The following is a 23,081-nucleotide window of genomic DNA, read 5'->3' as shown; positions in this document are numbered from 1 at the left end:
CGGAGCAGAGCAGAGCATGCACCAACAAGGAACTAGGCTCACCAGAGATCACTTATGCCATTCAGAATGAAAGCATTCAGGGACTGAGTCTCGTTAGGTAGGTCTTAGCTGCTCATATCTGATGTGGTGGAGAAGCCTTCAAATGGTTTGGTAATAATTAACCAAGGGAACACTGCTAGAACAGAATCCGTGTCTGACGTGTGCGCATAAGGAGAAAATATCTTGCCAAGAAATTAGTTAAAATTAGAATACTATATCAGAATTCAGTTATCTTCTGAGAAGTAGCGTGATTGCTGATGGCCAGAGTCTGCAGCTGAAGTTTCCCAAGAGATCATACAGTCTCTTCTGAGCTACCAATATGATTGCAGGAACATAGAGATTTTCAAACAGCAGAACAGCCTCAGCTAATTTAAATGAAAAGTCTAGTGTTAGGAGGTGACAGGCACCAGTTCAGCTCGTGGCCATGATGAAGGGGACAAATGACGTGGCTGTGTTACCTAGCGCTGCCTTCCAGGTGAGAACCACGCTGAAGTGTTTTGGTCTGGTGTGGTGAAGTGGTGCTCAAAATACTACAGCGACCTAACAGCTGCACAAATGATTTACTTTCTTACAAGTCTAATTTTGTATTATAGCACAATCACCGTTTCCCCTCTGTCTTTAAGGTGCAGTTGTGCTGAGTGTGCAGTTCTCATTGGCTGCCTCAGGCAGGCTGCAGGTCAGCTTTTGAATGTAGGAGAATTCATGAAAGTTAAGTATTTTGTATACTGTTAACGGCAGTTGTGCAAGTACAAAGACTTTGCTTTATCAGCAGATGTGGTCTAGGTTTACATTTACAGCCACATTAAATCCTAACGTTTATTGCAGTCGGGAGGGAAAAAATGGGGAGCTCAGTGCAGTATTTAACAATCTGCTTTGATAGCTGGCCAATCCACTTACCCTTGCATGGAGCACATGCCACAGTAGTTCTTTCTTCCATTAACTCCTTGGTGCCGGGAAACAGAAGTGATTATGATGTGGAACTGGAGAAAAGCAAAAGTGCAGGCCTGGCAAAAACTTTGTGCTTACCTTGTGCCCAGCTTGGAAGGGATTTGTGAACTATGGGAACGATCAGATGAACATGTTTGCCAGATGGTTGTGGTGCTCTAGAGTGGTGCTGAGTTCTGCAGGACTGCATCTCTGTGGGGAAACAAGCTGGGCTGGGCACTGGCTGGTCTGTCAGAACTGTTGCTGGCTGTCGTTCAGTGTAGCTCAGCTGTTCCCGTGTGACACGGCTCTGTTTCCTCACCTCTTGTCTCTCTGATTCTATGATTCTTGCACAAGCTGATACCAAGGGTTTGGAGGGATTTTGCCAGCATCACTCCTGCCTGGTTAAGAGGCTGGGTTTTTTCTGTTGGACTGGGAAGGAATGGGTAGGAATCATATCTTTGTGTGGAGAAGTGGAGATTGCTCATAAGTGGAGGTACAGGAGCCTTTGTTGAGGAGAGTAAAAGGGAGGCCATGTCTCTTCGTTTCCTCAGTGCAGAAATAATCCGTAGGAGCACATCCATGGCTCCAGAGCCTGGCCCAGCTGAGCACCCAGTGAGCAGTGAGTGAGCTTGTACTTCCTCGGAAAGCACCTGATGCAACCTCCAAGTGCTGCGAGGGGCAGTCATTGGCAAGAAATGGTAGGAGCTTCTTTCCCAGGCTTAAGCACATTGCTGTCGTCCTTTAGAGCAAAGAAATAGGGGACCAGGAGAAGGATATGAAAAATAGATCAGCTTCAATTGAAACCTGACATTTGGAACACCTCGAACTTTGGCAGACCTCAGGACAACACTTCAAAGTTGTTCAGCCTCACAAGGTACAGTGTAATCTTCTGTTTGGGAAAGTATTACACAGGGGCTGGGGCTTCCTTGTGCTGAGCACACAAGCTGAAGGTGGGCCCTTGCTGTGGCTTGTGGTCACACGGAGCTCACTCTCAGCTTACGGTCTGTGAGCTGTTTACATGCCTGTTTGCTATCTCCCCAAATATTTAGCAGTAAACATTTTGTCTGAATTGGCTTTATTACGTTGAGCAATGAGCTGTGAATACGCTCAAGTCTTACTGAACCTAACTGCCTTTACACTCCTGAAACTGCCCTCCTTATTCTGAAATCATTAAAGCTAAATCAACACAAAAGCTCTATTTCATGTCAGTGTGAAAGGAGAACGGCCTCCTAATTACCCAGAAATTCAAATATCTACGGGGGAGATTTGGAAAACTCTGGGCTCCCTCAGCTCCCTGCATTTCAGCAGGTATCACTCTTGATCTGGGCAGTAAAGAGAAATTTGGCACATTGGCTTATGTGTGAAATTACCATTCTGGTAGGGCTCAGGGACAAGGATGTTTGCAAGCGCACCGAGTGCCTGTTGCTGTCAGTGTAGTGCCTGGACCCACTTCTCTTTTGGCTGGGTGCAGGGGTGCAACTCAGCCTAGTTCACTTTTTTTTTTGGCCACACGTGCCTTTAGCTCATTACAAAATACGATTAATACATGCCTGCATGTCAGCAGGGCTCTGGGTTGTAAGATCGCTAATTGGTTTCACTACTGTTTGCCGCTCGGGTGTGGTTTTTTTAATCTGAGGTGAAAAGAACATCATTATTTTTAGCTTATAACAAAGAAAAACACATTTTCTCTTAAATGTCTCGATACGATATAATTTAAACTAAATTTTTGCACAGATCATTTCCAAGAGATTGGCTGTCAAGTATGATAAAAATCTGCACTTTTGCAGGGACCCAATGAGACTTTGCAAATTCAGATTTATTCGCAACGTTAAATGTGGTTGAAGATGTCATTTCTTTTAAAATAGCACTTTTAGAAGTAGTTAGCTTAAAAGTATAGCAATTCAAAGCACAGAGGGAATGATTTTGAAGTGTAAAGTCTTGAAACACAACGCAGAGGTTGACAGTTTCACTACAATTAGAAGCGAGGCAGGCACAACTCCCACTTCTGAAAACTTCCCTATCTCACTGCTTCCTCTCTTGGCCTAGAAAACCTCAAAAAAACGTTGAGTGGCTTTGCTTATTGACTTAACATAGTTATGCTCAGCAGCATTAGGAGACAGAGCAGAAAGGGCTGCCAAATCTGTCTGTAAAGAATAATCTTTACAGAAAGCTTCCCAGAAGTATTTTTTTCAAATGCTTTCAGTCTCCCGAGAATGCTGCTTTTCTGAGCAAAGCAAGGTTTAGGGTGGTTTTTTTTCTCTCTTTTATTTTTTAACAAGGCTTGTTTTGTTAGGAAACCACTCCCTTCTGCTTCTGCATTTAGCCTGGCTGCTAATTGCCTTTTGGCCCATGACATTTTCCATGCATTGCCACGTTCTCCCCCATGGCCATGGCCGTGCTGGTTACATTACGTGGCACTTCTGCCCACTGCCTCGCAGTGGAGTGAGTTGAGGGCCACCACGTCCTGGAGATCTGATCCTTTCTGCCTGAAGTTTGGGGAGCCAATTCCTCTGGGGTGTGAGTGGTTATGGCGTTCCTTCCAGCACAGGGCAGGTGGTTTGAGTAGGTGGGATCAAGCTCTACGGTTGGTTTAAGCGCTGCTTTGCTGTATGATGGTTTTTATAGTGCTGCCTAAGACGCCATGATGAAGTAGGAGTAGCAGGCCCAGAAACAGGAGCCCCACCAGTTAAGCCAAAGGGCTTTCACCTTCCATGGGTGGTGAAATGCTCAGATTCCCTTTGCACCAGCAGGCTTTGCTGCAGATTGTGGACCAGCCGAGCAGTGACCAGCCATGGTGAGTGCTGCCAAACGGGTCCTGACCCACAGAGATGAGGCCACTGCTTGCTCACTCATCCCATGCTGCTTCTGCTCTAGGACTGTAGGGCATCCATAGAGACTAAATTATTGCTGGTGTGTGTGGAAAGGGCTGGTAGTGTTCCTGCAGGCCCTGTTATCTGGCTGCAGGGAGGCGGAGGCAGGAGTGCTGCTGCTCAGCTGGTGCTGGTCCCTCTGGGATCACTCTCACAGTCCCCACGTGCAACAAAGGAGCTGCTGCCTCACTTCCTTCAGCCGCAGAAAGAAGCGGAAGGGGAGGCAGGAATCTGACTTGCTGTAAGTTTCAGGAGAGGCTGAAACTGGTCTGTTGGAATAAGCAGAGGACCAGGAAACAGGAGCACCTGTGTTGCGTAGCTTTGGGCAGGTTAGTTATCCCTTCTCCAGTGGAATTCCCCTCTGCTTAAGGCATGTATAATAACACTTACCTTGCAGGGGTGTTACAGAATGAGCGTGCATATAATTTTTTTACAGCGTTTGTAATATGTAAAAGTCTCAATGAGCGCTAAGTATTATTGTGTTTAATTTTACTGAGGGTTAAGTACTGGTGGCGTGCCCAGCTGAGCATTGCATTGGCACTGAGCTGGGTGAGTGACCAGCAGAGAGCACGTTTGGCAGCAGGCAATGGACAGAAATGGAAAATGGGCTCACTTCTTCCAGTCCTACTTTTTTTTTTTTTTTTTTTCATCTGTTACAACCATAATGAAATGAAAAATAGAAAGAAATCTTCTCCTCTAGGAGAGTCAGAGAGCAGAAGTGCCTTCAAGCGTGTCCTGAACAGTCTGTAAGTGGTGGCTGTTGAAAGCAGATCGTAGCTGCCCCGCTCGGAGGTGCCAGGGGCAATGGTTTGTGCATGAGTCATGCTACTACTGATCATATGATCATAGCCTTACAATGGCTTGGGTTTGAAGGAACCTTAGAGATCATCTAGATCCAGCCCCGCTGCCAACGAGGGTTTTACATGACCAGAAAAGCAGACTGAGGACCCAGAAAGCCCTTGGGCCAGGCAGTGCCAGACTGTGACGTGTTGCTGCGGCAGTGGCAGAGACGGCACCTGCCATTTCTGCACTTTGCTCCAATTCTGGGAGCTTTCCAGCAGCAGGGCTGCTCCAAGTGTGATCACATCAGTGGGTTGTGTGTTGCGCCTCGGTGTGCTTGCACATCTCAGGCCTTTTGTTACTGCCTGCTCGCTCTCGTTAATTTTTATTAGGTGTGAAATGCAAAGGCTTGTCCTAATTACCACCGGAGGGTGATAGCCCAACCAAAAAACAATCCTGCAATAATCAGAGCTAACTTTTGCCCTCAGATAATTGCTCACCAGGCCCACTGAAGCCAGCATTTTCCTGGTAGGGAGGAAGGGTTGTCTCCTTTTTTCTTTGTGCACGTTAATCTGCCGTCACTGCTCTGTTGCAATTGCTTGGGGAATGGATCTGGAAGCCAGCGAAGCAGCGAAGGGTCTTCTGGGGGTGTTTTCCAATCTTCAAGCCAAAGCATGCATTCTGCCCTTTCTTGCAGCGCATTTGGAAGCATCACCAGGACCTGGATTTTCTTTGGGTTTTCTTTCTTTCTTAAGTTGAAAGCTGTGACATGCACTTAGCTGAACATTAAGAGCCTCAGCCTGGTTATTAATATCACTGATAGCAGCATTTCTGAAAGCATCAGTCACTGCGAGAAAGCAAATAGTAGAGTTACAGCACATGTTGTTTGTAGTAATAACTTCATTGCCTTATATTTTATTTTATTTTTGCTTTTTTCTTCCGTAACTGTATAAAAGTTAGGGGGGCAAGTGGCAAATCTCACCAAACTCGTGGCTTGATGTCAAGTGATTTGAAAAAAACGTGGCGTTTTTGTCCCAAATTTTACAGGTCGTTAACTGCGAGTTTCTTTCTCACATGACAGTCACCTTTAAGATATGATATTCCTTTTTTGACATTATTAATTATCATTATTGTTGTTGCTGTTATTATTCCAGGAGATCTGTATGGGAGGAATGCTGAAATTGGGATTAAAAATAGCATTTTCATGTCCTCCCACTCACTGTACTTTGTGCACAGAATGCCTTTTATACATGCAGACTTGCTGCTTGGCTAGATAAAAGAAGCTGTCACTTCATTTCCATAACGAAGTCATTCCTGGGAGAATTCCATTGTTTTAGCAATAAGATTTTTCTAAGAGGCCTTTTATTTTGCCCGAGAAAGGTATCAGAAATGAACTTCTGAGTGGTTACTCTGCAGAACAATTAGGGGAAAGCAAGACTGCCTTGACTTGATGTAAAGAGATCTGTGCATGTATGAATTCTCTTTCACGTAAAACAAGAACCAATTCCTAACTGAACATCAAGTAAGAGAAGCCCCACAAAACCCTGCACAAAGTCTCAGTTGTTTGGGTTTTTTTCTTGCTAGCGGAGATTTCAGAGGTTCGTATCAGCACCTTGCAGAATAACTTTGGCCACATACCTGATTAATTTCCTCCCTATTTGAAAAGACACTTACTTGGCTTTTCTGATGCAGATGCTTTCCTGGACTAGTAATCATTACCAATTATTACAGTGCATTAATTTGGTCACCAGGTGTGAAGAAATGATGGCTGCATGCTGTGCCAAGGCTGAGAGCTCCTGAAGCTTTTGCTCTCCCTTTTGCTTCATGTGGATGTGGTATCTGGCTGGGTGACAGGCTAGTCCCTCCCTTTCCATGCTGCATGTATTGCTACTTTTCAGGCTGCAACCCACACCAACATAACGTCCCTCTTGTCTGCATGCTGAATATGCTAAGGCATGCCAGAAGTAGGGCATCAGCCAAACGCTGATACAGAAAGGATATACAGCGGGTAAAAGGTCCTATGGTTTGGCCTTGGTTCTCTCTCCTTATTTTTCCTGGGTAGCTCTTCCTGGTTACACGTTTGGGCCACGTTTGGATTTTGCTAAGTCTGACTGACACAACTACTTCTTCAGTCATCATGACAGCTTACTACAGGCAGATGCCTGTGGTCAAGAACAAAAGGGACGAGGAAAAAAACTTTTTTTTTCGCAGTCAGGAAAGCTGCCGTAGATTCAGCATCACACTTAAACTTGCATTGTATCAAAGAAATACAACAATAGCAGAAATTATTATTTATAGGAAGGTCTGTGAATTCAGGATGTGATATTATGAGTCACCCGACAGCAAACATGTTTGCACTCCGACTGCTATGACTCATGCTGGCATTTGTCTTCTGTGTGGCAATTGCTGGAGCCCTCTGCTTGGTGCACAATGAATGAAAGGGCTGAGGTCCCGCTGCAGACGTACTACGTGCAGCTACGCTGCTGAATCGCAGACTCAGCTGGAGAGCATTTCCTGTAGCGCAGGCACACATACACACACACACACACACACACACTCAGCCGTAACACTTCAGGTTTACATACTAGATTCATAGAAAGGAAATGCATAATTACAGTGCTGGCTTATACACCACATAAAGCAGCCCACATCAAAAGGTGTTTGCCATTAATGTTTCAACAGGTAATCTCTGGATTTATTGCCAAGCGGTGTTCCTGTTACTTAGCATTCGGTGTTGAAATCATTGAAATCTCTGCTGTGAGACAGTGTAGTCATCTTAATCCTACGAAAAAAAAAAGAAGTTTGTCAATAGTGCCTTTGTTTTACAGTACTATGTCAGAAGCACAAAAGACGCGTCTGTGCTGGAAATGGAGAGAGAAGGGTAAGGGTGGGTTCTGGGCTGCCATCCTAAGGAAGCGGTGCTCACGTGATGGCATTGTTTGAGCTTGCGTCTGCCTGTCTGTCCGCGCAGCCCCAGGCTCCCAACTTCCCCTGCTCTGGCTGTCCTTGGCCAAACCTGCTACACCAGGCCACGGGGAAGCTCTGTGTAAGTAGGAGGCTGAATTGCTGTTGGATCCTGCTACTGGCCCAGGGCCCTGGCCCGGGTTCACCCACACCACAGCGCTGGGAGGGTGGGCATCCCCTGGGATTGCTCCTGCCGCCATAAAAGCATTGGACAACCTGCCTGCTGGTGTTTGTTAGCGCTGCTCTTCTTCAGAACTGTCTTCCCCAGGTGGTTTGTCTCTGAGTTGCTGCACATAGACAGAACCTCAGCCAGTGATTTTGATGCTTCTGAGCTGTGGGGCTCATAGCTTTTGGGTCCTCCCTTCTACGCTGTGTTTGCAGGAAGTGCTGTGGCTGTCACCTTTGAGATGCTGTCTGTGTGTTTAATGAAGGTGTGGCCCTCGGACTGGTTCTCATCCGCAAGTTAGCAGTGTGCTGTGGTTCCTCCAACATGCAGGAGGCTCGCTGTCTACTTGTGGCTGAGCTGCATTTTTTGCATAGTGGCTTTCACAAAAGAAAAATATTTGTCATGTAACAGTAGCACCCAGAGTGGTTACATTTATTACTTGTATCTGTTCAACATTCAGGCTCTGAGCCTGAATTATTATGGACTATTTGGATTTTTTTCCCCCCGGTTTTTCTGCTTGGAAGAAGAAGTTGCTTCTTCAATTTCTGCATAGACAAAACAACCCAGGCTGGTACAGAGGGCTGGACATGTTCACAGAGCTGGGGGAGGGAACATGCATGTTCTTCCCCCTAGATTGTGGAGCCTTGTCATCTGAGCCCCATGAGCTGCATATTACTTTTCTGCTTTAGGACCTGCAGGACGTTCAAAGTGCTGACAACTTGATTTACTATTCCCTCACACCCAGACAGTGTTTATTCACCCTGCACAAAACAGGCTTAAGGTGCTGTGAAATTGGGTGTTTCTCTGCAGATCATGTGCAAATCCATGGACGTTCTCTCTCATGTGTCCAGACTGGGGAGAACCGAGCTCCAGATGTTGACAGTTTTGGACAAGGAATGGGTGTTAAGCAGAAGTTAGAGTGATGCACTACTCTTAAGCAGTCTGAGCCTCTTTTATGCTAAGGTAAAAGGGCTTTGCTGTAAGCCTCAGAATAGGCTTGAATTGTAATTCAAGGCTTTTTACACTAGCGGAACAGTTAATGTAAAGATGACTCAGCCCCATCAGAAGCAGCCTTTGTACACTACGCAAAATGTCAGCAGATTCTCAGATGGGTAAAGTTTGGCATGACTGATGTGGAGAAGCCTTTATTAACTTGAAATCTGAACAATAGTTTGTTTTATTCCCCTTTCCATTATTATTATTGTTATTATTATTTCTGTGTGCATAAACTCAGCTAGACCTGTTGAAAATCCTTTAGAAGTTGTTTCCTCCCATGATAGATGATATGCACATTGGGTAATTGAAATCGCATACACTCCAGGAAGATCCAGCCTCGCCTTTCCCATTTGCGGCGGGGCAGGACTGAACTTGTCTGCAGCTGTTTCATGCGCAGGGGAATAAAGGAGAAAATGAATTACGGTTTTATTTGAGTTGAAGGATTAGTTGTGGGATAATAGCAAACAACAGAACGACTCAGACAGGAACAATGCTGCCGTCTCTTAAACAGTTTTATTAGCTTACGCTGATTAGTGAATTAGGAAAACCAAATTATCCGAGGCAAGAGTGCAAGAAACAACAATTAAAAACCTACAGGAAAGGACTGGAGAAATGGTGGTCTCTCACTGCCTCCTCTTCAAAGCAAGGTGGAGAGCGTGACCTTTTGTTGGGATAAATGTGGTGTATTGCACAGAGCTGCCGTCTTCTTGGTTTGGCCAGTTTGCAATTGCTTGCTTGTACTGTGGTTCTTTCTTGTTGATTGCCCTGGGGTCCCATTTTAGTGCCTCCCCCGAAGTATTTCCTTATGCTTAGAACTGAGGTCTGTTCATCTCCATTTCACTTCTGATCAGTCAATTCAGTGTCCTTCTTAGGGCTCAAAGGTACGCTGTTACATTTGAATAACCAGAATGCTGTGGGACCATGAAAATCAGGCTCCTTGTGTGACAGTTCCTGCTAATAGCAGATGAGTGGTCAGTAATCATATCTGCAATGTGGTTATGAACCGTATGAATAAGATTAAACCATCATATATATATGTTTATATATACAATATAGATATATATACCATATATATTGCATATATATGTATGTAGTATATATGACGATGATTGACCTTGTTGAAACTTTGATGGCAAAGTGTGGTTGAAATTTTGTTGGTACTACAACACAGAGTCACGCTGTACTTGTGTCGGTATTTTCCACACTTTCAGAATGATTGCTCCAAATGTAGACAAGGGGGAAAGAAAGCTGTTCGTTCTGGAACAGAGGATGAGATATCTGCCTGATGGAGCCCACTGCCTTCCTCGATGGTCCCTCAGAGCTAGAACTTATTGCTTCACGCCATCTTTCCCATGAGATGAGTGCACGTGCAAGGATAGCTGCTACAGATTGCCAGTGCATGATGTCAAACGGGTGCTTCTTGTTGACTTGTTCTGATGTCCTCATGATGGAAAGAGCCTGCAACACAAACTGCAAACTGGTAGCAAGATAACTGCATATTTAGCATGCAGGGGTTTTATTTCCATGATTTGAATCTTTGTATAGGCAATCATGGCCTCGTTTAAATTGAAATCAAAATCCTCATCCAGCCTATTGAAGTTAGTGAAAAGACATTTGCTGACCAAAGTGAGTTTCAGCGCAGTGTTAGGGGTAGCTTACTCTAGAGGGTGATACAAAGGAATGGATGCAAGCAGGATTTGGTATGGGTGACAAGATATGCCTGGAATAAAAATCTCTGCTCACATTAAAAATAGTTGGAAGCCGCCTAATTTTTTGCTGAAATGCTGAATATTTTCTGATAGTTCTTTGCAATCTGTGTTCACATTCATCAGAATGGTGAATGACGAGAGATATGTGTTGGGTGATTTTTTGAGGGAAGTAATGAATATTAAGAATGAAATTTTTAGAAATGTTCTAATTGCCAAATTACTGGGGGAAAATAACCAGAAGAACTGATTTTGAAAACAGTGAAATGCTTCATTGTGACACGTGGTGACCTAACTGCAGCCTTTCAGTACCTGAAGAGAGCCTATAAACAAGAGGGGAGTCAACTCTTTACAAGGGTGGATATCCGCAGAACAAGGGGAAATGGTTTTAAGTTGAGGGAGGGAAGATTGTCAGGGGGAAGTTCCTTACTATGAGAATGGTGAGGTGCTGGAACAGGCTGCCCAGAGAGGTTGTAGATGCCCCATCACTGGAGGTTGCAAGGCCAGGTTGGATGTGGCCCTGGACAGCTTGGTTTAGTATTAAATGTGGAGGTTGGTGGCCCTGCATGTGGCAGGGGGTTGGAGATTCAAGATCCTTGAGGCCCCTTCCAACCCAGGTCATTCTGTGATTCTATGAGTATTTTGAGGGGTGTTTGTTGTTGTTGTTGTTTGTTTGTTTGTTTTGTTTTGTTTTTTATCTTGAAATTCACCTAATTAAAAAAAAAAAGGAAATCACGCAGTCATAGAATGGCTTGGGTTGAAAGGGACCTCAAGGATCATCAAGTTCCAACTCTGCTACCACATGCAGAGCCACCAACCTCCATATCTAATACTAGACCAGGGCCTCATCCAACCTGGTCTCGATCACCTCCAGTGATGGGGCATCCACAACTTGTCTGGGCAGCCTGTTCCAGCACCTCACCACTCTATCGGTAAAGAATTTCTCCCTGACATCTGACTTAAATCTTCCCTCCTTCAACTTAAAACCACTTCTCCTTGTCCTGCCGTTATCTACCCTTGTAAAGAGTTGACTACACTCCTGTTTGTAAACTCCTTTTAGGTACTAGAAGGCTGCAATAAGGTCACTTTGCAGCCTTCTCAATTGAATACAAACAGTTTGAGGTTAAACAAAGTGTTGAGAATTGACTTAGAAGTTGTATTTTACTCCTTTTGGTTGGATTTCTAACATTACAAAGCTTATAAGACCATGTCTGTCTGTACTTCTGTCAAATAAGCGTCAGTGTCCCATTTTATCAGAGAGGAAAAGTTGTTGACCCGGGCCTGGGTATCTAAAGGATCTTGAGGTTGCAGTACCCGAGTCACTGTGGAGCTGTACTTCTAGGACAGGGTTTTCTAACGCAGAAAGCTTTTGCAACAGGTACATTGCATTACTATGATCCATCAGGGAGATGTATGCAACTAAGACTTACAATCATCGTCATTGCCAGTGTGCAATGGAGAGTCACAGCCAAGTGGAAGAGGTAGCAAACAGTTATGGGCAATGCTTTTTGAGGGCTTCACCTCAGCCAGTGAATTGTGGTAGTCTTACACCAAAACTGTTTGGATCAGTTGGGCAATTGTTGGTTTGGGTTTTGGAGGGTTTTGTTGTTAAACTAAAATGGACTATCTGGGGGATGTAACTTTGAGTGTTTCCCTCACCTACTACCATTGCGTTGTCTTCCCTTTACTCTTCACCCATGAATGCTCTTGTCTGTCTGTCTGACTTGTTTCCTGCCTTCACGTTGGGTGAGATTCATCTGCATTCATCTGTAGTCATCCAATCTGAGCTAAGTGTCTAGACTTACTTTATGGAGGGAGAGAAATAGACCTTTCTGGAGAATGATTCATTCTGTCCTAAAGCAGATGTTTAAGATAGGTCATATTAATTATTCTCTAGGTTGTCTACTGTTTTCTACTGAACGTAAAGAGAGCTTGGACTATCTCAGGTGTGTATCTTTGTTTTGCATGCATATGTATGTGGATTTCACTGCAGTCCTAGTAGGGTGGATTCTATGTATGTGAATCCTGAAAGAACATAGAAAATGTTTGAGGAGGCTTATGTCAAAGAAATAGGAAGAGTGTGTGGCAGAACAGGACACCAAGAATTTGAGATGTATAGTTAGCCCATGGGAATCCAAATGAAGAAAATAGAGGCTCAATGTGGGCTCTATGGATATACACTCTGTACTAAATATTGATTGTGGAGTTCCATTTAAAAGGTAGCACAACAGGTTACCCAGACCCCTGTAAAAAGGCTCAGGGTAGCTTGATATCTGGTACATAGCTGGTAAAAATAAAAATTAAGTCCTAGCTTATAGAAATATATTGTCAAATAAATGTGAAAGAAAGGCACAATATTAAAAATCTCAGATGTGTAAAAATACTTCCCACTGAAGAGTAGCAGTTGTGTGCATGCATGCTTTTTGTTTCAGTACTTCTCTGTTGCAGTATTACAGGTAAGTGCACAAACAGATAAATGCTCTTGTTCCTTGAGAGAAGTTCATTAGAAACAAAAATATTCCTGTATGGATCTTGCAATTCCTGTGCTTTACTTGCAGGTACTATTCAAAACAACCCAGAGTAGCTGTTGTGTGTTTTTTTCCCCCCACTTCTTAAAGTAATTGAATTATCCAAGAGCAGTTTTATTATGCTTCAGCAACTCTGAACTGGGTTTTAATTGTTGATAATAAGAAGTGCAGAGCAAATGACTCTTAGTCTTCTAGATCAGCATTTGACATACGCGCTACACTGGAATCTTCATCTTTGGAGCCCATTAAAAATGCATTTGCTTCAAGGAAATGTGAATTGTGCATTTGCTAAAATGCTGTATGGATTTTCCTCCTTTAATTCCTTGTTTTCCTTATCTTTTACAGCTCTATCTCACCTTATTTGAAAGAGGAAAGCCATTGAGGACCTGTGAGCAATCCAACAGCTTCTGAAAAATCTTCATGCTAAAGGATAATCCAGAGTTCCCTGGAGAAGAACGTAGTGAATGTTGTGAGTTCCTAGCAGCAATAATGTGTATTTGCAGTGTTTTCTGTGTGGGGGTATTTGTATTTTAGCATTTGCTCCAGTACCTGGGATGTATTGCGCATCTTTTTGCTGTGCTGAAAGCAAAGTGCAGTTGTCCGGGGGTTAGGCTGCAAAAACAGACTTTTAATTTCTCTCCCTCCCACTCTCTTTTTCTACTTCATTTAGGTATTTTTAGTGACTTCAAGGGCAGAATGGTGATAGCTGAGGAATTATGTTGGGTTTCTTTCCCTTGGACAGTTACAATTATTTAATGCATCATTATTGTTTTTTTAGCTAACTATGTAATCCTGCTTTTGCAGGCTCTGTGATGGCGTAGCCTAACAAAAATGAAAAATATTATGGGTAACACTTCAGCATACAGTTCAGATTCAGTAATTTCATACATGGTCATACACTGATCAGAATCATTTGAATACTTCCAAATTGGAGGTTATTTGCATCTGGTATTCCAAATTTCTGTTCCTTTGATCAGTTTGCTATATTAAATTGAGTACTGTACATTTCTATACAAATGTTCCTCTTGGAAATTCATGTTCATGGGAATTGGAGTAACATACCTTCAGAGAGAAAACAGACGCATAATTAAGGCTCTCTCCTTCAACCTTTAATAAAAGAGACCCTTCCCATGAGAGAAGGCTAAAAAGAAGGTATAAATATTTATGTGCTCATTGTTTTTCTCATGAAGCTCACTGTGTTTCTGGGTTGAATTGGGTAAATGTGCAGATCAGATGTAAACATCCTGAAAAGCAGAGGAAACAAGAATTCTCTGCCTACCAAGTGTGACAGTAATCCTTGTTTTGATCTTTAGAAACCTTGAAAGTTTTAAAGTTAGGTTAAAGTTGATATTTGAACCATTATTGAGTAGTCCTTCAGGATGTCAGTGATGATAATACAGCTGCAGAGTCAGTTTGAGTAAATTAGTTGTTGTGCTTTCCTTAAATTTAGTAAATACAAATGGTTTTTTTTCTGATTCCTGTGCATTCCTCCTACCTCCCTGGAAGTCAGATGCCCTCCTCTGTCTTGCTTACATCTTTGGGTTGCAGACTTTGGGAGCAGACTGAGACAGGACCTAAGTGGTGCTGCTTTCCAAAGTGCTATTTGCAAAACCAACATTACAGGACACACAGAGAAATCTTTGTCATCTTTCCACTTTCCTACATGCCTTCACCAACAGTGAAATAGTTAACAAGGCTAACATTTGGAATTGCTAGTAACTAGTAGCACTAAGCTGCTGAGTTAATAACTCATTAAGATGAATAAGGGACCTCTGAGATCTGGAGCTTCTCACTGTCTGTGTATCCAAGCAGATGTAGCCATATCAGCTTATTCCCACACTTTGAAAGACTTCTTTGAAACCACAAGGGCTTACTTTGCAGACTGACATCCTAGAGCAGAGGGGAGCAGCCTTAAAGAATAATAATAATGATGATAATGAACTGCTCTAGCATGTGAAGCTGTTGGGATAGCGGGAGGTATTTCCTCAAGATGTCTCAATCATCTCTGCCGATTACAGCAGCAGCAGCACCACATGTGAGGAGAGCATTCCCTGCGTGCTATACAGACTGTCTGGGTGTCTGAGATCAGCCAGATAAGCATCACAAGGAGGGAGGGAACCATCAGCCACTGCAGAGGATGGAGTGTCTACGTGAGATGCTGGTGTTGTGATTACTGCATTCTGCCCTGTCCTCGATGGTTTAAAATAAGCCCACTGCAAGTATAGTGCTGTGGCCTACTGCTCAGGTGCCAAAACCCTGAATTACACTCATGTAGCCCTGGCTTGTGAAGAAGTAGCAGCACACTTCTCTCCAGGTACAGATAGTATAAAGTGCTCTTGAGAATGGCTCTCAGCCTGGCACTGAGGATGAATGTTTGGAGGGGGTCACTCTAGGCAATGGAGAGCTCGTCAAGAGTTCCTTGTGAGTGCATTTTGTCACCTTGCTTTGCCCAGAGAACAGTGTGGTGGCAAAGAGGCATCAGCCGGGCTCCTCTCCTTCCAGCATTAGCCTCTCTAGCAGACAGGGGTACCTGTAGCCAGAAGGGGTTGCACTGCTGCCCTTTGTGCTGAAAGGAAATGCCAGGGCACAATGATTTTCCTTAAAAGCACCGCTCTCTTTTCCCCGAGTGTTTGCAAGATGTTGTCATATTAAGATGCAGGGAAAGCACAGACCCTCCCTGCTGCTCTCATCCCTTCCGCCTCCTCCTCCTGCCACCGAAGCAAACTTCAGTGCAGGGAGGGGGGTGGGCTGTAAGCTGGGACCAGCGTCCTGGATCCACCTAGAAACTGCCTGTTTACTAAACATGACATTCTTGCTTCCTCTCTCTTGCCTTCCTCATCTGGATGAAGTGAAATTCTGGAATAGCAGAGTTTGTACAAATCAAGTCCATATTCTTTTCCTGCGGGTAGAAGGAAAGAAGTCAGGAGGGTTTCTTAAGGAGGACTGCTATTTCTCCTAGCTAGGGAGCAAGACAGGGGAAGGTGAGGCTGCTTTGCTATTGCAGTAGGGTACCTTGTGAGTTCCAGCATAAGGTTCTGTAATTCTCTGGTGAAGTGTAGGTACTCTGAGTTTTTTTCCATCCTAAAAACGTGTGCCACATCTTTTCTGGACTGCAAGCCACACAAGTGCAATTCTGACAGGAGCAATGAATAAACTGCGTGTTCCTCACTCATGGGCTTTTCTTCACATGTGGTAGTTTTTTGGTTTTTCTTTTGCGCTTGTGCTGAAACCTCTGGCACAGTTAGTGGGAAATGGAAAATAAATCTCTGAACTCAGTATGTGTCAATAACCAACACTTGTGTCTTCAGTTGATCTCGTATCTGGAGCTGTTATTTTGGGCAAACTGCAGCTGATGGGGTAATAAACACCCCTGTGCCTTTCTCCTGCAGCCTCCCAGTGCATGACTTTAGTAAGGAGCTGCCTGCAGAAGGGCATCTCCGGGGCTGCATTCGGCCCCAGCCCCATTCTCAGCCTTCCCAGCTCCTTGCTTCCCTTTTCTGCTCACACTGCTCCCCTGGCAGCCCTCACTGCTGTTTTTCCTGGCACCCTGCACGCTGGCTGGGCCGGGAGGGAGCAGCTCCTGGGGCTGATGTCAGCACTGCTTCCTGAGCTGCTGCCGAGGGCACGGCAGCCTGGGCGCACCCTTTCCCTCGAGCATCACCTGCTTCTCCTGCCCAGGCTGCCTGCGTGGCAGCCCCTCTGCGGGGAAACCCAGACCCATCGGGGTTGGCAGTACTTTGCTGAGAGTGCTGTCAGTGCTGAGTCCTCAGTGTGGTTGAAACTGCTGCACAGGGACCATGGTGAGCAGTGCACACCTTGCAGAAGTGAAGTTGTGTCATACGCAGCCTTCGTGTTTCTGAATGCATTTGCTTTTGTAGCCATGTGCTAAAGCACTTCATAGATTTCCATGTAAATCACTGGGCTGTTGACGAAAGAGAGAGTTGTATGCGTCCGTTCTTCCCAACAACTGCCCAGTGCCTGCTGCTCCATATCCATGGTGGGGGGGGAGAAGAGGGAGTATCACTGTCATTTGAGAAATGTCTCTCTGAACATCAGTGATTTATTCCCAGGCATTATTCTTCATTAAGAGCTATAGACAGCTGCAGCTTCCCTTTAAATAGAAATTGCATTCTGTAGGCATGCTATACATATGGCTTCAGGTTTCTGACATTTCTCTGCCAAAAATCAGAAGTATTTCTCACCAAATAAATGTTTATTCAGAAAGTCTTATTTCCTGGCTTCTATTTCACATCACATGCTTCCGACAGACGAACCAGAGTGGCACAAGGCTGACATTTGGGAGAGGAAGCTAGAGAGGTTTGGGTTTCTTGCAGTGCTGCAACAAAGAAAAGCCTCTGACCATAACTCCAACCTTAGGTTTGGCAGCTTATTTTAACAGATGAATGCTGGATTACAATGGGTGTTGCAGAAGACCTTGTGAGTGAAGCACAAGAAGCAATGTGGGACTGGGCTGGGCCCCCTGCCACCCAGTGTTTGAGTGGCTTTAGCCCTGTAGAGGAATGTGTGGTGACAGTGCCCTCAGACACGATCACTCAGAGACTGCCTTGAGGTCAGGTGCCTCTTTATCTATGTCCATGCACTGTCTCCTAACCTGCCTTTCCTGATGTCTTTTCCAACCCAAATCACTGAGCTTCCCGTTCCCTCACCTCCATTTCTGATCTGCTGGCTCCATTCTTTCCACTGGTTCCCCAACCGCGGCAACACTTTGCAGTTGTAGCAGCCCCAGTTAGATGCCTTTTGTAACCTGTAGACACGCTGTTCCAGCCACATTCAAGTGATCCTCCTCCTGCCTCTCTCCCTTTGTTCTTCCTGCACCCCGGGCTCCCCTATATTTATTGTGTGCAGTATGCAATCCAGGTATTAAACTAACCATTAGTTAGGCCAGTTGTTACTCACTGGCTTTCTTCTTGGCCAGTAGAGCTTCCAAAGAGTTGAGAAGTTATAATTTCTCCAGGGCTAAAATCCAAGTCTTTGATAGGCAGGCACGGTGCCTGGGGCCACTACGTGTTGCTGCCGGTTGTCAGCTCTGTAAAACTTACCCTGCGGAGCGAGGAAATCTGGGCACAAAGATTGTTCTCTTCTTGTGCTGTGGCGAGCTGCAGTTTCCCAGCCCGCTACGCCTTCCCTTCATTGTCTTCCAAAGCAAATGGCTGTAAGATTATGACTCCCATGTTTGGACTGAGAACAGCTTTTGCCTGAGCAAACAGATTTCTCTTTGGCAGTCGCTTTAGCTGCTGCCCCAGCTTTTTGCTGTCAGCTTGGTTTCATGATTTGCTGTTAGGGAAGTCCAGGCAGTCGTAGAGCACTGGAGCGAGTAAGTGAAGCAAGGGAGGCAGGTGAATGCATCTGTTAATTATTACAGTGCCGGGGTGCTGCCCTGTGCTTTGCAGGGAAGAAACATCTCTATAGTTCAACAGCGTTCCTTGCAGTCATTCTTCTTTTTGACTTGGCGCTGTTAGCTAGACAGGGTTGAGGTCCTTGCTGGCAGCACTCCCTGATGTGAGGGGCTTTGGTATAAGCCAGGGAGAAGCACTGGGAGCAAAGCCCAGCTTTGCAGATGTCAGCATGGCATGGAAGGTGCTCTGGTATTTCCAAGGGTGGAGCTGGCCAAAACACAGGTGTCCCACAGCTGTTAGAATATCACTTTCTTTGCTCTTTTGCTTTATCTGTGCTGCTGTGTTGGTGAGCTGGTTCTCAGTGCCCACAGTGGCCCCACCAGTATCATCTGGTAGCCTGCTGTTGCTACTCTTGGTGTTCATAATAGGATGAGAATACAGATAAAGCTCTCCTAGAAGGGAAGTTTTATTCCGTTTCCTGTTCAGAGTGTTCATTCAAAAGGAGGGGCTGCTGTAACCAGTAGGTTAGTTTAAAGGGATGGTGAGCCGTGCTACCCTCATAGAACACTGTTCGGAACAGCTTGTTCATTCATTTTTATTCCAGGTTTGTTTGCAGCCTGCCAGGCATGTTGACCCTGGATACATATGCTGGGGAGGTGTATTAGATAGTTCTAGAGAAACTGGCAGCAATGATGCTATCTGTGTTCCCTCCCAGTGAGTTTTATGTTCCTGGTTGTTAATCAGCATCAGTGTTTCCAGCCACTGATAGTGATTAATGTTTCAGAGGCACCTGATGGCACAGAGGTCAAGAGGAGGAAGATAAAGAACCAAATTAGCAGGATCACTGCGAACTTCTTTCCCTGTTGGGGTGTCAGATCAAGGGATAGGCTAATGAAACCTGAGGCACTGCAGTCTTTTATTTATTTCTCACATATTCTCCCAGCAGCTCTTTAAATAACAGAGAAACACTTCTTACTATGGCAATTAAAGTTCATTGCGCTCGGCAGTGATAGAAGAAATCTGTTTGGGCAGTGAGGTTGTGTTAGATGAGGAGGGGAAGATTATTTGTGGGTTTCTGTAGCCGGTAACCTTCAACCAGAATGGACTGGTGGTTTGTAAATCCTCTTTGTCTCACTTCCAGCTTCTGGAGAGCAGCAGATCCTGCTAAAGCATGGCAAAAGCTGTGACAGCTGAAAGAAGCTGGGACAAATAGGGTTTGGCTTCCTTGACAAGCAGGCACTTGTGAGCAGCGCTGCAGAGACTCCTCGCAGTGGAGGCAGGGGGCAAATCATGCCTTAAGCCTTCATCTGGCAGTAGCCTGTCTTGCTGGCAAATAAAACCTCTCTTCTCAACAACTTGATGTAGCATTCTGTGCTAGTGGGTCCAAAAAAGAAACTTCAGGTAGCACAAGCCTCCAGTGAAATAAAAGCCAGTTTGGCACCCTTGCTCCATTAACAAGTTCTTATAGCTATCTTTATTCAGCCTGAAGAGCAGCCTGCAGATTGATCCACGAGGTAGGAGCAGAAGCACTTCTTTCTATCGCTATCACTGACCAGTCCAACCAGTTTAGCTGAAGGGGTTTGGAACAGTGAGCATTCTGATGACATGCATACAAAAGGTGAGTGAACCACAGAGCTTTCTGTGTCTTCCTTGTAGGGTGAATCCCCTTCTTAAATTAAGTGAAGCAGGCAGTCTTCATTAGCTGCAGGTTTTGTTGTTGTTATTATTATTCTAATGTAATTATCACTTTTCTTCGGTCCTTCTTACAAATAAACTCTTTCCATCTGGAGAGTATTCTGAGACGTGGAAGGAACATCAAATTAGTGGAAGTATTGCTAGCACCACATTATTTTACTCCTGGGTACCTATAATGCCGCAGAATGAAATCTGAAAGACCAAATATGTGACAAACTGAATAGGATCCCCTTCTCTCAAGAAATGATTATGCAGAGAAAGACTGTTGAGCTAGATACCTAAGTGCATGCAATGGGAGGGGTGAATATGTTGATCTGCAGGACCCCTGTAGCTCCTCCCTTCAAAGAAGCAGCTTTAAGAAGACTTTAAGACTTGCCCTGCTCCAGTCTCCTGTGGTGATTCGCGTTGCCTCGGCAGCACGTGGTCCTTAGCCACAGTGAAATCAGTGCTGACTGCAGGCAGCGCAAAGGCTCAGTCACAGCAGATGCATTGAGTTGTAGATCAGAGCCTTGTGCAGAGATGCCCAAGCTGACAAGGTGCTTTGCTCAGGCTAATTAGCGCTGGTTCTCCCCTTACATCTTCCCTGATTATGCTAATTAGACTGAGCAGGGTGCTGCCTGCCACTGGTTTTCTGCTGGTGAGAGTCAAACAGGTGTGTCTGCACAGCCTTGCCCTTCAGCGTGCCCTGTAGATGACTGAGCTCTTTCAGCACAAGCCCCTGACTGAGCCTGTGTCGTGTGGCTGTGCAGCACAGGTGTGTCCTGTAGTTTTATTATTTGTGTTCTCAAGAATCACTCAGCTTTGGATAACTACCTGGGTCTGCAGTAAGTGTGCATGGTGTTAGGGAAGATCTTCAACAGCCTGAAGCCTCCTTGTTCTTGGAACAGCTCATGCTGCTAATGTCAGCAGCTCCTCTTCATCTTGTTGATCGGTTTTCCTGGCTCTGGAGGTGGTCATCTGGAGCTCCAAGGGAGAGAGAGGGCTGCTGAGGAGCGCTCAGGTAGATGGTAAGAAATAGTGTAATGGAGGAATAACAGCGTGAAGAACATGAACCCTCTGCTTTTCATCCCGTTTATGTGTGTGAGAGTGGCAGAAAAATGGATTAGCAGGTTAAGTTAGGTTGTGAAAACTTGCTTATTAGCAATGCATTTTCTGCTCCATGTCTCCCTTTTTTGTGTGTCCCAAGTGGAATTCTTGCAGTGTGAAATGAGTGTGGGGATGGGTAGCCTTTATAATACGGACTTCTACTGTTCAATTCAATGGTAGCTATCACAACATGTGTAGGTTAAGCTTGTGGTCATAGCTAAGTTTGTAGTCAAATACTGTTTCAAAGGCACTGACTGGACTTAAAGAAGCCATGTTTCAGGAGTTAATACTGGAACAATTTTGAGCTCCTTAAAATGAAACAATTAGCATACACACAAAAAAACCTTCAAAAATGATGAAAGAGAAAACTGGTTTAGCTCAATGTAGCAGAAATGGCTTTTTACATTCCTGATTGCTCTTCCTCTGACTGGCACCTTCCTGAGAAATGCACTCATGAGTGAGTGGATATGTATACACAAATACACACATGCTTGTCTATATATATATTGATCTTAGTGGGCCTATGTAAAATGTAAAAGCAAGTGCAAAAACGTATGCTTGGCAAGTTGGTTGTTTTTATTGTACAGTTTCCTGATTTTCTTCACTTTAAAGGTGCATTGATGTTCTGAGTATGAAGGCTGACATGTGATAGTTAGGTCTCTTATCATAAGATGGAAGTCCATGTTTCGTTCCATACTGCGAGATGGTAGTCTTCAAAATATCGTGTCAAGCCACGAACATGAATAAATAGCTGTGCTGTATTATTTTGGGGACTAGCAGTTTCCAAGATAGTCAGAACGATCACAGCCATTAGGAGAGCAGAAAGTGTTTTGAAAGAGTAGAAAGAGCTCTGTTGACTGAAATGGCTGGGTCAGAACAGAAAAGGAAGGGTTTGCTGTTTTAAAGCATAGCAGACATTTTAGACATTCTTATCAAGATGCTTCAATAACACAGTTGTGTGAAAGGCTGATAAAGTAGTGTGTGATAGCAGCCCTCATAATTTAAAGTGCCTGAACTTGGCACGTTTGATAGTAATGTAAAATAGTAATAAATATAAAGCTCCTGTTTTGGAATTCCCAGCCCTGCTTATTAGCAGATCAGTATGTAAGTGCTGGCTCAGTCTGTCTAATTCCAGAAGGATGGGTTTGGTTCTCTTGAAGAGATGGGTGCTGGCTCTGTACCACTGGTGAATAAGACAGGTTCAGTTCAGATTGAGCTATACTGCTGCTTTTCTGTATAAACTCCAACCAAAATAACATAGAGGTAATTTTTCACCATAATGCAAGTATTTCATAGATGTCACATCAGCTCATGTTTTCACTTGAGCTGCCTAATAACATCTCCTAAGGACCACCTCAAGAGGCAAACTCAGTCAGTACTGCAAATTTAGTGTTGCTCCTTGGTCAGGTTGGGTCTGACAGTTCCCAGTTCATTCTCAGATCTTTGCCCATTAAACTCATAAAAATGGCTTGAAAAGGTGGGAAGAGCTTTAGCTGCAGTGACTTCTCTGGGAATGAAAGAGGGGAGCGGGAGTTTGCTGAACTGCTAGTGGAAGAGGAAGAATTCCAGTGCTCGTCCCTGTAGGCACTTAGCTTTTTTGGTTACTGGAGCCCTGAGCCTGCTTGTTGATCTGTGTGTGCTCATAAAGCTGCCTGGCATGTCAGGGCTGGAGCCTTGAAGCAGCGGAGAGCAGTGTTTATCCGTGGTCAGTGAGGGAAACCACCATGCCAACACAAAGCCTGTGTCTGGTGAGAGCAGGGCTAGAGGTAATGTGTAAAGCAGTTATTCCTTCAGCAAAGTAAATGTCAGCAGTGTAGATGGTCCTTAATTTAATTATGGTTGTTATTTTAAGGCTTATGGCACGAGGCATTTAAGGCTCAGTGAAGGCATTTCGTTTCAAATGTTCCTTCAGGACTTCAAAATGTTGCAGAAAGCGCACCTAACTGTGACTGTGCAAAGCTAGTATG

The 23,081-nt window shown here is 44.6% G+C and overlaps 1 protein-coding gene across 14 annotated transcripts in view; it reads left to right on the top strand.

Annotated features, from left to right (window-relative positions):
* Positions 1–23,081, top strand: part of ATXN1 (ataxin 1) — a 218,110-nt gene that overhangs the window by 100,748 nt on the left and 94,281 nt on the right. For all 14 annotated transcript variants that reach the window (XM_085540204.1, XM_015854661.3, XM_015854669.3 and 11 more), the window contains one exon: positions 13,322–13,445. The gene's annotated coding sequence lies outside the window, so the exon portion shown is untranslated. The remainder of the gene's footprint in view (positions 1–13,321; positions 13,446–23,081) is intronic.

This window comes from Coturnix japonica, chromosome 2 (genome assembly GCF_054131305.1).
Source record: "Coturnix japonica strain WE chromosome 2, WE-NBRP24, whole genome shotgun sequence".
In the NCBI taxonomy this organism is placed as follows: Eukaryota; Metazoa; Chordata; class Aves; order Galliformes; family Phasianidae; genus Coturnix; species Coturnix japonica.
This window is presented reverse-complemented; position numbering and strand designations above follow the sequence as displayed.